This window comes from Amphiura filiformis, chromosome 14 (assembly GCF_039555335.1).
Source record: "Amphiura filiformis chromosome 14, Afil_fr2py, whole genome shotgun sequence".
Classification (NCBI taxonomy): domain Eukaryota; kingdom Metazoa; phylum Echinodermata; class Ophiuroidea; order Amphilepidida; family Amphiuridae; genus Amphiura; species Amphiura filiformis.
In genome coordinates, this window is record NC_092641.1 from 53,850,147 (window position 1) to 53,862,129 (window position 11,983).

General features: G+C 38.5%; 1 protein-coding gene and 1 non-coding gene across 2 annotated transcripts in view; both read right to left on the reverse strand.

The window, feature by feature from the left end:
• Positions 1 to 11,983, reverse strand: part of LOC140170310 (FERM, ARHGEF and pleckstrin domain-containing protein 1-like) — a 186,321-nt gene that overhangs the window by 27,669 nt on the left and 146,669 nt on the right.
• Positions 3,298 to 3,370, reverse strand: Trnaa-cgc (transfer RNA alanine (anticodon CGC)). The gene has a single exon. It is a non-coding gene; the product is annotated as a tRNA-Ala (tRNA).

Below are 11,983 nucleotides of genomic sequence, written 5' to 3' on the forward strand. Positions count from 1 at the left end.
CAAATGGAGTCACCCATTCAGGTAACCCCATTTGAAATTCACACTCCATGTGTGGAAGATTAAGGTCATGTCTTCCATCAGTGGGTGTATGGATTTCAACTGGAATAACCCAATACATCAGAAAGGTACAATATCTGGAACTCTATCACAACACAACCATTGGATCATCAAGCCTTGTGCACACAGTATAATCAGGTTACCCTAAACAGACTCTAGTTACAAGTACAGTATCACTAGTGCAAATGTTATTCCGATTTACATGCATGAGTTGGTGCCGACACACACACTTCACCACCTTATGACCTATGACCCCAAAACATCCTCATCCACCATGCCACTGTTCCCTCTTTACCACACACTTATCCATACACCTTTTAATGCCTTAACAAATTCCGGTACTATTATTAACACATTCCCTTAAGACTAAGTTCATCGTCATACTGACATTGTAGTGCATAAGGGGGAAGATAGCCCTGAGTAAATGAGAATGTCATAGTGTGAAAGAGTTGCTTAGTAGGCATGCCGCATAGCTTCGGAGACTGTAAAAGTAGAAATTTTTGCGCAATTAATTTTTTGCATTTTCCCAATTTTGTACTGTTTCTCTTGTTTTTAAATTTATGTTTCTAAATTCCCTTACATTGACCTATACACAGAAGGAATATATTCGCGCCTTGTTATTTTCGCGGTAGCAGCTGGGATTGCGAAAAGCGCAAAAATAAACGTAGCGCGAAAATTTCCACTTTTACAGTATAACCACGAGTCAATTTCAAATGCAGATTTTAGATCACATTTGACGTGCACAGTTTACCAATTAATTCCTGTGTGGTACATTTGTACCATATAAAAACCCACTTGCTGGTATTGAAATTTCCAATTAACTTAAAGGGGTGCTTAACATGCTTGCTGCATTGACACAGAATTTATTACTTTTGATATATGCATCTGATTCCTAATATTTATTGTTGGAATAAAAAAAAATTATTTGACAATTGTACAATCCTTACAAAATCTTACAAGTTATTTCTTTTTTTGTATCATAAGTATGTTTTTGAGCTCGAGCCAACCGTCACTTCAGATACGTTGAATTAAAGAGGAAGCCCTGACAGAGCAGTTCTTCTGGGGTGAACCAAACCTGTCTTGTTATCAAATTAATCAGTGACAAGGTTTACTGTGATTTTGACAGGTGCTAATTGATGCAATAACATTAAAACTGTAATTAGCACCTGTCAAAAGAGGTACCCTTGTCACGGATTAATTTGATAACCAGGCAAGTTTGGTTCACCCCAGAAGAACTGCTTTGTCAGGGCTTCCTCTTTAAAGAGTACCTTTTTGCCCGGATAATCATTCCTGAATTCAGTATTTGTTTTTGCCCTGATAATCATACCTCAAAAGCACCACCATATGGAGTATAATATAATTTTAAATCTAGCGAACTCTATCCAATCCGTTAAAGGTTTGTTTTGAGCGCAACCATTCTAGTGGTAGGACACACAGGTATCTTGTTCCCTTTGCTTTAATCGCAGGTGCACGCAGAGTACCAACCAGGAGACAGACAGACAGACTGCATGTGCCCATTGATTTTTTTGTTTTTTCTCCGGTGCTCGTGTTCAGTCAGCACGACCAAGAGAATGCCTGTTTTTTGCAAGCACCAAAATTACTCAACACTAAAACAATGTACAACTTGAATATTCAATTAGGGATACATAGATCTGGCTTTGAACTTGGTGAACCTCAAAGTACGCCAAAATGCCAATTCTGGTTTAATTTGAACATTTTATAAGATGCATATATCAGCTTTCACTCATCATATTTTGAATTTCTTTATTCTCCATAACCATTAAGCATCTCCTTATTGAAACACTAAAGAAATGGAGTGGATCCTCAATTAGACAATTGCGCTCAAGCATACTAGACTAAAAACATATAAGTCAGTCTGAATTCAAATACTGTGCTATTCCGCTTGAAATCCATACACCCCATATGGAAGACATGACTTTAACCTCCTACACAGGGAGTGTAGATTTCAAATGAAGCTACCTATTTAGGTAACCCCATTTGAAATTCACACTCCCAGTGTGGAAGATTAAGGTCTGATCTTCCATAGGGGGTGTATGAATTTCAACTGGAACAGCCTACTGTGCTCAGCATATCAAAAGTGAATCTAAATTTAGCTCATCATAACACTTCATGTATGCCCAAGTTTCTGCTCAAGTTGATGCTGGAATACCCAACTTTCTTTCAGAAGCCCACTTACAAATTTTACTGTGCATATCAAATATCATCTGAGCTATTCCAGATGAAATCCATACACCCCCTATGGAAGACATGACCTTAATTTCCCACACATGGGGGTGTAAACTTCAAATGGAATCACCCATTCAGGTAACCCCATTTGAAATTCACACTCCCTGTGTGAAAGATTAAGGTCATGTCTTCCATAGGGATGTATGGATTTCAAATGGAAAAGCCTAATCTAAATGCAGAGATTTGAAAGAAAGAAAGGATGGAACTTTTTTTCTCGAGCTGTTTGGTGATCTGCAATCAGAAGAACTAGCTAAGTCTGCAGTACATTCCCGGCCAAGATGGTGGTCAATTTCAAGGATTATTTTTGGTTTGTTTGGATGTTTTACAGGCAAAATTGTTAAAAACCAAAGCGATTCAACTTTATACAGTCAAAACTCTGCCATGCTTGCATGCTTGTGCATCGCTTACTGAGGGCAAAATAATGTACATCCTCAATTTGGCAATGAGCCCGGAAAACTTTGATTTGAAGGACATGCTTCTTTGTATTTTGAGCGTAATGCGTTGTGCCGATAAAGCATGATAACCGATGTATGCCTACTTGTAACGCTCAAGAGCTATTGCCAAAGGTACATTTTTGTTATCTCCCATGTGCGACTAACCAATATGGTGGATTTACCATAGCGTTACGTGCAGGGCGGAGTCCGGACTCAAGTCTAATCTCATTGGTTAAAACATATAGCACGGTTTTCTGAAAGTTGGATTTCTCTTTGTTTTGAAGCTAGCTTTCCCTTTTAAAGGGAATTTTTATTTCTTTAATGGGCTGCACAGCAAATGAGAGTGACAAGACAAAATGATAAAATGCAAAAGATAATTGGAAACATGCAGCATGCTGAGTTTGGAGATGAGAAGTATGCTTAACTTGTTATTGATGAAGTACCCTTTAAAAATCATCCTGGGGTTGACAGTATAATACTTTGAAAGGCAAAGTCTAAGGGAATTTCAACTATTATGGAAATTATAGTATTAAAATTATGAAGAGAAGTATAACAAATTTGGCTGAAACGGGATTTGAACCAGTGACCTCTGGATTGCGAGTCCAGTGCTCTACCATCTGAGCTATCCAGCTCTATAATGGCTGGGGATCTATAAAGTGTGAAAGATAGCTCAGACGGTAGAACAATGGACAAGATTTGCAATCCAGAGGTGGCCAGTTCAAATCCTACTTCAGCCAAGTTTTCTTTGCTGCCCTTCTTCATTTATTATGGAAATTGTTGAAATTCGATAGAAATTGTTTGTATGCCCCCTTCTTTTTTGAACATCAGGACATAACTTTTGGAGACAAGAGTTCACTTTGAAGCTGTATGTTGTGATTTTGGTGCATGCACTTTGAGGCCAAGAGAATGGTCATTCTTAATGATGAATCTTGCCTGTTTTGTCAAAATTAGGCCAATTTTGATAAAGGAATACTTTATTTAGCACAACAAAGTATAGTGAACACTGCAAAGGGACTCCCCAAGATAGTCATTAAACAAGCATTTGAAGTTGGTCACTATTTTATTACCACAATAAAAGTTTGATCTTACACATCCAAATTCTGAAAGATAAATTATAGCTTAAGGATGAAATTGCCAAACGAGTTACTGTCATTACAATTAGCATCACAAAAGAACCTAATTTAAAAAAAAAAAGTTAAATCTATCAACAGCAATGAGTAGCATTTGATTGATCCAAAATTAAAATTTGGGGGAGTTGGGTGCGGCATAAATGTGTTAATTCACCACTATCCAGTTAGTATTGGATCACTACAAGTGTTTGGGTTTTATTAATCATCATTTCCACTACACAGTTATTCTACACAGCATTATATAATTGCACTTGACATAACCACTGAACTGTGCCCTCTGAGGATTGTGCAGATAATGAGGATTATAGTTAATAAGTTAGTTGCATACATGTTGTTTGTTTACTACTAAAAAAAGGGTGCAAAATTGTTCATTAGTACATAACACAAAAAAGCATTAAGGTTATCATGTAATTTTTGGACAAACTATCGAGTCAAATTTCTTATTAAATCATGTTGTATGATGTGTGTGTGATATTGATGAGGACTGGTTGTTCCAGCAAATGTGGTCTATAAAAATAACGAAAAAGGAATAAATTGCAATAAAAACCTCTCCATGAATGTTAAAGTTTAAACCTATAAGTTGTAAAAAGTTCTTAATACTAAAAAAAAAATCAAACCTATTAGAGCATGACTTCTCACCAAGATGCAACGGATATGTTAATAATCAACATTATTATTCAGTTCAGATGAGAAATCCGTTCATAATCATCATTATTATTGAGTACGAATGAAATCCGATTCATTTCAGTCAATACCCAATTACTAGTTATAGCTTTTTCAATTCCTAATCAATTCCCCATTTCCCCAAGTCGGCACTTTTAACAGGTTACCCTTATTATCACGGCTCATAACCATTAGGGAAATTAAAACGATGACACGAAAACAAAAATCAGAGACAAATCGAGCATGCACAAACTGATTATTATCAATTCATTAAGTGCAACACAACATGCAGATCACCAAGCACTAACATTAACAACCAGGCATCGTTCAAACTCCCCACAGATCGGTGCAACCGCATCACGATACATGCAACAATGATGTATCACTTTATGGCACCATAAAAACTCCCAACAAATCATTGCAAAACTCATCTCTACATGCAAACTATAACATATCACTTTTCCCCAACCCATTTTAATCTGTCTTCCCATGATGCAGTTTTTTAAGAGAGGTGTCACATGATATCATAAGGCTTGTATCATGCTACAATATAGTCCTCAGTTTCAGGGTTAGAATTTGGTTGCATGTGGGAGAATCAAACTTCTTGAAACTGGAATTTAGGGAACCATTTGATTCTTCCAAAATGTGGTAACCCTTTTTAACTACTTTGCTTGTTCTTAAATGTGCGATTTGGCATTTCCTTACTAGGTTATCTTTTTGTAAAGATCAAATTACAGATTCTTAACCCAAATTCTCTGGTAGGCTACTGGAAATTGATTTCTTGATGTTTATGAGATTACTCATGCAAGCTGCTTCATAAAAATATTTCAGTGGTGTGCACAAAGGGGGAGGCGCTTGGGTCATGCCCCTACTTTTGTCAGTCAGTTGAAGAAATGTACCCAGTCGGGGTAAAATGGGGAATTGGCTTATGATTTTTGAACAGTCGAGGGAATCGAGACCCATGGCCCACACTATTGAAAACCTGCAGACGTCACCGCATAACATGTTACTATCTTTAGGACAAGCATTTATAATCATATGCCTCGGGGATTAGAGGTGAGCCTTTAGGGAGGGCTGTATATCGCCCTCCTTAAAACTAAGAGAGCATGTCAACCCTTTTAACCAAATAGGTTTTTTAAGAAAATACTTTGGCAATTTAACATAATTTTCTACAACACACACATGCAACTGCACAGAACTATACAGAACGTACAACATGAATGGTGCATGATGGGAAGGATAAAATAACAAACATGCTCATCTATTGGACACAGTTCTTTAACCCCAATAGCTTCATACACTCACAGAATGACCCTTGAATGTGTTGGGTACAAAAAGTTAGGTCACATTTTGAAAAGTGAAGATATTGAACTATGCTATTGGAAACTAGACCATTTTGGCTGAACTATTAATATATAGCGGGAAATTTTCGTGAGGTTTTGATTTTTGCGGTTAATTTCAGAGCAGCACATTTTAAAGCCTGCAAAATATTTTTGACACATACGTTGAATGTGTATGGCCTAGCTGTTTGAATCCACAATGAAGAAACTGAAAACAGTCAATTTAACATCACAAAATAGTAATACCACCAAAAATATCCCGCTGCACAGCAATGACTATTAATAAACTTATGCATGCATGCAAGCATGAGACACACATCATATGATAAATCCTGTAAAAACACAAACCCAAATAGAAGACCTACACATACGCTCTGCAAGGCGACATTCTAACCCCATCCCTGGCACAGCTTTCCGATTCTGATAATCAAGCTCCATTTATCCCAAAAATTGTTTTAGCATGCTTGGCCTACATTGCCGCATCAATTTGCAGAAGCCTATATATATTTCTTTCCAATGCAAGTCTAGATATATATAGGAATGAGATTATATTTGGTTAATTACTAGTGTCTGTTCAACTGTTAACCCCATGGGCACTGCTGCTTTTCTTACAACGCCTCTGATTGGATAACTACATGATATAATCATTTAAGTAACCAATCGAATTAGAGTTTAGATCTCTTGGCACTTTTAAAGCTTAACCCCTTCAGTTCTACTTATCTTTCTTATCATATCTGTGATTGGCTCAATACGTGATACACCCCTCCTTGTAAGCAATCAAAATAGTCCTTAGAGACCGAGCATTGGGCCGGAAGTGCCCATGGGGTTAAGTTTCCTGAAGGAGTGTATTATATAAGCGCACATGTTTTACCCATGGTAAATACATAGTCTACTCATAAGCATTTTGTGTGGCACAATTGGGACGCTTGATTAATCATATTTACATAATACATATGGAGTTGTTCTTCGCACCACTGAAATCGTAACTTGGTTGTTAAAACAATTTACATCCAATGTGCTATTCCAGTTGAAATCCATACACCCCCAATTGTAGTCCTAACTTCAATCTTCCGCACAAGGAGTGTGAATTTCAAATGGAATTACCTGAATGGGCGACTCTTTTTGAAATCTACACCCCCTTGTGGGAAATTACGATCATGTCTTCCACAGGGGGTGTGCAGATTTCAACCAGAACAGCCCAATATCGCATGATGTGGTATTCAGCAGATACATAACCTAATTATGACACCCTTGATCAATTTCAAATCCCACGCTGCTTCAACGTTGATGAGCGACATCTAATCAAAACGCTATTTGGTTCAAATCAATTGCATCAATTTTTGAAATGGAATGTAAAATGCTGCAATGCTCTTTGGAAACATCTATCTAACAGCAAATTGTACAATGTTATACAGGATAATGTTCCTGGGTGTTCACTCAGTACTATTATGTGCATTATGCTCCGCCCACACCCCCCCCCCCCAAGATCCCACATGTTTCTTATTTGTCCTCAATCCGAACTCCCTTTGTTTGGTAAAGTCCTCACTGCAAGACTGTCTTTTTCAATATTTCTACTTTTACCATTTATGAGATTCTGAAAAAGCTTACAGGAATTAAGATTACTGAACTAAAAATAACAAGTACCAAGGATTTTATCTCCCTGCAAGCCCCCATATTTTGATGCGATCAAACAAAATGAGTCGAATGTCGGAAATATTGATTTTGAGATATAATCTATAATAGTATTCAACTTACTTTGTATTTTATTGTTCTGAGCAACACTAAAATAGCCATATCTCTGGAACCATAAGTCTAATTATGATGGGGTTTTCAGCAAAATAATGCTCTGAAAATGGCTCATGTAATGAAATTGAAAACTGAATTTTGATTTTGAACAACATCGGACACATTTGGCTGGATCGCATCACATTTTATCATCTACCCTTGAAAAACTCCATTTAGCAACTGTCCCAAAGAGAACCCTATTTTGTGCTTATTACCGGCTCTTCAAAGACCCCCTATGTTGAAACTTGCATATCGACAAATTCATGTCACGTCACTATCTGAGCACCCCTTCCCAGGATAATGTTGATAAACAACTGGCAACAACAACCACCAAACTTGCTCTTTTAAAATCTCTAGACTGTTTTATAGCATTATGCACTTAACTTCAAAGATCACAGAACAAGTGTGTGTGTATGGGAGCGCTAATTGCTACATGGTGTGCTTCTTCATGCTGTAGATAAGGCATGACTTTTGAAATTCACACTTACTACTTGTGGTTTCGACTCGCCCCTGTTTTTTTAGACACCATCACAAGACCTGTCTGACACATGGTTGCCACATTTTCAGCCCAAATTGGGTGGAAAACACTCAAGTCAAATAATTTTGCTCTAAACAATTAATTCCTATTCAGAAAAAAAAGCAACAAATTTTACTGCAGTTACATAACACCATTACGGTTTACAGAAAGTTGCGGACCAATTTGCTCTCGGAGATACCTTGGAAACCATTTAGCATCATTGAGGCTACATAATAACCAGCCAGGATCAGCTCTACAAGTTTCATACAGGTAGACATGGTAGACCAGGACAATTAGCTCAAGTTCCTTGCCCCGGGGAATTTCAAGCTACATTGTAGCTCTACTTTTCCACCAGGACAGAAATAGACACTGCAGGAGCTCAAATTCGTATACCGTCAAGCACTCGTGCACCCAAGTCTAGCGCTTCACTGATTGAGCTACTTTTTGCAGCAATACCTGTTGAAACGACACCCAGATGGGAAATAAAGCGCCCAATTTGGCTCATAAGTCACAGCTCAAGTAACACTGGTCAGGTAGCAAACCCAGGATATTAACTATTATACTAGTCCTTATTGCCTGGTAGATAGTTGTTGATCCTGATCTTATGAGCCATGTTAGGCTACCACTGAAATCTGAGTTTTATTATCACTTCACCTAAGCCTCAGTTTCAGTTGAGATTGGATTGGGAATTTCCTTTCTCTTGACCCGAAGTCTTACAGTAAAATTGTTCATATGATTGTATGTTGATTGTATGTTGTTGAGAGTAGCCTTGTTTTCCTCAATCTTTATCTTCAAATCTATTTCTGTCTATTTTCAATACAAGCCAGTCTGCATAATATATTGCTTTCAGCCTGGCTTGCGCATTTTGTTTGAGCCTGGTCCTATCAGGACCCAAGCATATCTGTCTACACATTGTGCAACCATTTCAACAAACAAACAAAATAAATAGATAAATTTCAAGTTTTTGTGGTACTCATATAAATGCACCTGTAATGTTTTTGTTTGTTCGTCCGTCCATTTTCCAAATTGTATTATCCACAACAGATGCATGCATTATCAGCAAGAGATGCATGTACGGTACTAGATATGAATACTGCAAGAAAAATCTACATACACATATGACAGCCATGACTATTCATATACCATACCAGCAACTGATAAAACATCAACAACAACAAAACTGAACTATAAATGCACTTAGGGTGCCTGGACTGATTGCGCATAAATATTGTAAGTTAAGCTACATAATAGCAGTAACTACTAGTACGAGCGAGACAGAGGTACACAGCATGATATTCAACGACAAAATCGCTTACACATGTCTAGACGCAAAACGATGACAGAAAACGAGAATACCTCAACCGAAAAACAACGCACCCAGAATAGACATGCGGCACTAAAGGGCAAGCTCTTAAAGGGCTCGTAAACCATCAATGACCGGTATTACATTACATGCATTACCAGTAATAGCTTAGTTGCCTGACTGTGCATATGTACCCTAGATCCATTCATCATGTAATGGGCAATTCCTTCTGATATCCTCACTCCCCCAGTGGAAGATTTAGCTAAAGTATTCCACAGAGGGAGTATGAATTTTGAATGGGATAGACAATTGGGTAACTTCCATTTGAAATACTCACTCCAGTTGTGTAAGATATAGGTGAAGACATAACACAGGGGGAGTATGGGTTTCAAAATGATTAACCCTGGCCAATTGCATTTGAAAAACATACTCCCTCTATGGAAGATATTTCCAACATCTTCCACAGGGGTAGTGTGGATTTCAACTGGAACAGCCCAATGGCCATGCAGTTTGACTTGCAAATTGTAGTCCATTTCAAGTCAAATGCGGAATGGACTTTTAATATTCGCTACCAAGCTTCAGACCAATAGATCATGTGTAATGTATGTGCCATGTCCATGTTGCCCAACTCAAATTCCATTTTATTTTTAAGTCAAATGTTTTCAACTGGATTTATTTTGTTTTCTGAAATTAATCAACACATTTTTGGGTCATGTAATTATTTTGTGTAAGCTAATCCTAACCCTAAGCCTAATTCCGTGTAATATTACATTAACCCTAACCCCCAAGGGCTTTTTGGCGACGGGAAGGGAAAGAATAAAGAGAGAAAAGAAAGAAAGAAGTTGTTTGCTCTGGGGATTCGAACCCGAGACCCCTCGCATGCCAAGCACTTGGTCGGCGACACTTTGCCACAGGTCTTGGGCTTTGCTGGCCAGCGAAACCGTGCCTATATATCACTTAGGGTTTGCGTCATCACACTACGTGGGATGCGCGCACGAACAGCGCATATATCAAGTAGTATTTTGTAGTATACAGGCGGGTTAGGGTTAAGGAAGCCTACACTGAGTTTCGATAGTGGTAACCTAACCCCCTAAGGGCTTTTTGGCGACGGGAAGGGAAAGAGAGAAAAGAAAGAAAAAAGTTGTTTGCTCTGGGTGGGATTCGAACCCGAGACCCCTCGCATGCCAAGCACTCGGTCCGCGACACTTTGTCACAGGTCTTGGGCTTCGCTGGTCAGCGAAACCGTGCCTATATATCACTTAGGGCGATTGCGTCATCACACCACGTGGGATGCGCGCACTAACAGCGCATATATCCAGGGGTAGCGCTAGGTCGCTTTTTGGGGTCCCGGACCCACCAAAATAGAGTTCGGACCCCCTGTTTTTAAATTTTCTGTAAGTTCGGGGGTCCCTGCAGACCCCCAGTTTTTCGATCTAGCGCTATTGCAGACATACCATTTATGCTGCATTTGTGCAACTCGGACTCACTAAACTCTACTCCGGACCCCTACTTTTTAATTTTCTGCAAGTTTGGGGGTCCCTGCGGACACTGGAGTGTTTAGTTCTAGCGCTACCCCTGTATATCAAGTAGTATTTTGTAGTATACAGGCGGGTTAGGGTTAAAGAATACTCCTTTTTTCATGTTTTGAACCTAGAAGTGACAATTTTTGTCCTATTCATTCTACAAAGACACAATCAGGGACAAATGTGTTAATATGAAAATAATACCATAGTTTTGAAAGCAAAATCACAATTGTTGACCAACATGGTTCAATCTAGATAGTTAATGGCACATTGATATAGTAACTGTTGCGACACTTCATGCCTCGCTTGCGACACTGAGAAAAATAAGCCGTGCCAATCTACTGAGCTAATATTGACATGACTGACTGGGTGCCCACTGCCCATCGGGTAAGTTGTAATGGAAGCCTGATCTCTTTGCCATCGATAAATCAAATGAAACTATTAAGTATGAGATGGATGATTATTAACGTGGGAGAAAAGTGTCATTTTCATACTGGTGTGTATGATTTTTAAATGGATATGTCCTAAAACAAAAATAAAATTGTATGAAATATCAGTCCACCTTCAATGAGACTGTGACCCTGAAAAACATTTTGTCGTATGACTATGGTGCGTTTCATTTCACTGACAAACGTGGACTCGCCTAAGATATTTCACTCATAAACTGTTGACCCACAGAAACCATGGACGTCCACGGTTGTAAGAGAGCAGTAGAGTGCGCTACACGCCGTAAAAATGCATATGGGATATAGTAACACTGTTAGGGTCCACATTTGTCGGTGACAACGTGTAGGGGTGTGTTTGTTGGTGTGTGTGTGGGGGTGTGTTGTATATGGGTTTGTGTGCAGTGTGCACGCAGGCATTTGTTTTTCCTACCTACAAGGCTTCTTTTTTCGCACCAAACAGGATTTCTTGACAATATGTTTCTTAGATTTAAACAGGTTTCATATAGGCCTATTTGTTGATCTCTACCATTAAAGCCAG